The 2,635-nt window shown below is 43.4% G+C and overlaps 1 pseudogene; it reads right to left on the bottom strand.

Moving 5' to 3' along the window:
• Nucleotides 1-204: 204 nt before the first annotated feature.
• LOC129053480 (actin, cytoplasmic 2-like) lies at nt 205-1,328 on the bottom strand (annotated as a pseudogene).
• Nucleotides 1,329-2,635: the final 1,307 nt, after the last annotated feature.

Below are 2,635 nucleotides of genomic sequence, written 5' to 3'. Positions count from 1 at the left end.
ACAATTAACTTGAATACAAGGTCAAAACTGGCAACAAGCTCTACAATCCAGTGCTGATACCAGATAAAAGCTTCAAGGACAATTTCTTTTCAAACACTTATTCCAGTTTCATGAGGCTAGCATGAGGTGTATGCATTTGCCAAGGGCAAATTTATACTTCTTTATTAACCCATGAAGTAAATGCTACACATCTGCTCAGTTCATTTAGAAGCATTTGTGGTGGACAATGGAGGGGCCTGACTCGTCATACTCCTGATTTTAATACACATCTGCTGGAAGGTGGACAGTGAGGCCAGGATGGAGCCGCCAATCCACACTGAGTACTTGCACTCTGGGGGTGCAATGATCTTAATCTTCATGATGCTGGGATCCAGGGCAGTGATCGCCTTCTGCATCCTGTCGGCAATGCCTGGGTACATGTTGGTGCCACCGGATAGTACCGTGTTGGTGTACAGGTCATTGCAGATGTTCACGTCACACTTCATAATGGAGATGAAGGTGGTCTAGTGGTTGCCGCAAGATTCCATACCCAGGAAGGAAGGCTGTAACAGTACCTCTGTACACCAGAACCGCTCATTGCCAATGGTGATGACCTGGCCAGCGAGCAGTTCGTAGCTCTTCTCCAGAGAAGAGGAGGATGTAGCAGTGGCCATCTCCTGCTTGAAGTCCAGGGAGACCTAGCACAGCTTCTCCTTGATGTCGCACATGATTTCCCACTAGGCTGTGATGGTGAAGCTGTAGCCTCGCTCACTGAGGATCTTCATGAGTTACTCAATCAAGTCCCAACCAGCCAGCTCCAGAAGTAGGGTGGCATGGGGAAGGGAGTAGCCCTCCTAGATGGGCACCGTGTGGGTGACCCTGTCTCCAGAGTCCATGGCAATGCCAGTGCTGTGCCCAAAGGCACAGAGGGACAGCACATCCCTGATAGCCACATACATGGCTGGGGTGTTGAAGGTCTCAAACATAATCTGAGTAATCTTCTCTCTGTTGGCCTTGGGGTTCAGGGGTTTCTTGGTCAGCAGCACTGGCTGCTCCTCTGGGGCCCCATGGAGCTCATTGTAGAAATGGTGCCAGATCTTCTCCATGTTGTCCCAATTGGTGATGATGCCATTTTCAATGGGGTACTCCAGGGTCAGGATGCTGTGCTTGCTGTGGGCTTCATTGCCCACATAGGCGTCTTTCTGGCCCATGTCCACCATCACGCCCTTGTGTCAGAGGTGCCCCACAATGGAGGGAAACTTGGCTCGGGGATCATCGTCTCCATCAAAGCCAGCTTTGCACATGCCAGAGCCATTGTCAATGACCAGCACGGCTATCTCCATTTCTATTGCGATGGGCAGAGGAGTGGGATAGCAGAGTGGCAGAAGAGCAAGGTGAGTGAGCCGTCAGTGGTGACTGACAGTGAGTGTTTGATTCTTCTTTGTTGTGGGGTAGTATTATGGGACATTAATCTTTTTTGTAGTCTCTGATCTTTCTGAACCTATATATTTATATCTCTCAAATTTTTGAAAGTTGTCATTATTCATTTGAATATGCTGTATATACCTTCCTTTTGCTGAACTCTTTCATGAATATTGCTAAATATTAGATTTGCTTATTCAAGGGAATTTTGTATATCTGGTAAATGTTCTCCATTCTTTTTGATTGTTTTTCTGTTTTGTCTTTGTTCATTTCTTAATAATCTATGTTAATTTTCTTTTCTTTTCTTTTTCTTTTACATTTTTTTTTTAATACAAATTCTCTCTGTGTTGCCCAGGCTGGAGTTCAATGGCACAACGCTGACTCACTGCAACTTCTGCCTCCCAGGTTCGAGTGATTCTCCTCTCTTAGCCTCCTGAATAGGTGGGATTACAGGTGTGCACCACTATGCCCAGAGAATTTTTTGTATTCTTAGTAGTGATAGGGTTTCACCATGGTGTCCTGACTGGTCTTGAACTGCCACCCTCAACTGATCAATCAATCTCAGCCTCCAAAAATGCTGTGATTACAGGCCTGAGCCTGCACACCTGATCCTAATAGCTCATTTTAGAGCTCACTGATACTTTATTCTGTTTGATCTCTTCTGCTGTTGAAAACCTGAATTTTCCACTTCAACCAGTATATTTCTCTGTTCTGGGACTCTTTATTTTTAGATAATTTCAGTCTATTTTTAAAAGTTTCTTTCAGAATTGTATCAGTTCCTTTTCTGTGTTGTTTTAGAGACCTGAGTTTCCTGGAAACTGATATTTTGAATTCTTGATCCAATAACCACTGATAGCCATTCTCATTAATTAGCATTGGTCAATGGTTAATTCTTTGTCCATTTAGGGATGTTATAATTTCCTGTTTGGTATTATTTCTTGTGGTTATACATATATATCTTTTTATTGAAGGACTAGTCACTTAGTTTATTGTTTTCTCTGTCTTATTTTGCATTTTGTTGTATATAATTGTTTTGAATTTTCTTTAAGACAAAAGTATGGAGGGACATGGTTTGCTTGATTTTGGCTAGGTCAGTGCCTCTGTTTGGCAGTAGATGGTGCCTTAAACCCAGGTTTATCTCAGCTCTAACAAACTTTGAAACACTGTCAGTCTCCTGTCTGAGAGATTTTGAAGGGGATATCCTAAGAGTGTGAGAAGGCTCTCTATAGATTTG

This window comes from Pongo abelii, chromosome Y (assembly GCF_028885655.2).
Source record: "Pongo abelii isolate AG06213 chromosome Y, NHGRI_mPonAbe1-v2.0_pri, whole genome shotgun sequence".
Classification (NCBI taxonomy): Eukaryota; Metazoa; Chordata; class Mammalia; order Primates; family Hominidae; genus Pongo; species Pongo abelii.
This window is presented reverse-complemented; position numbering and strand designations above follow the sequence as displayed.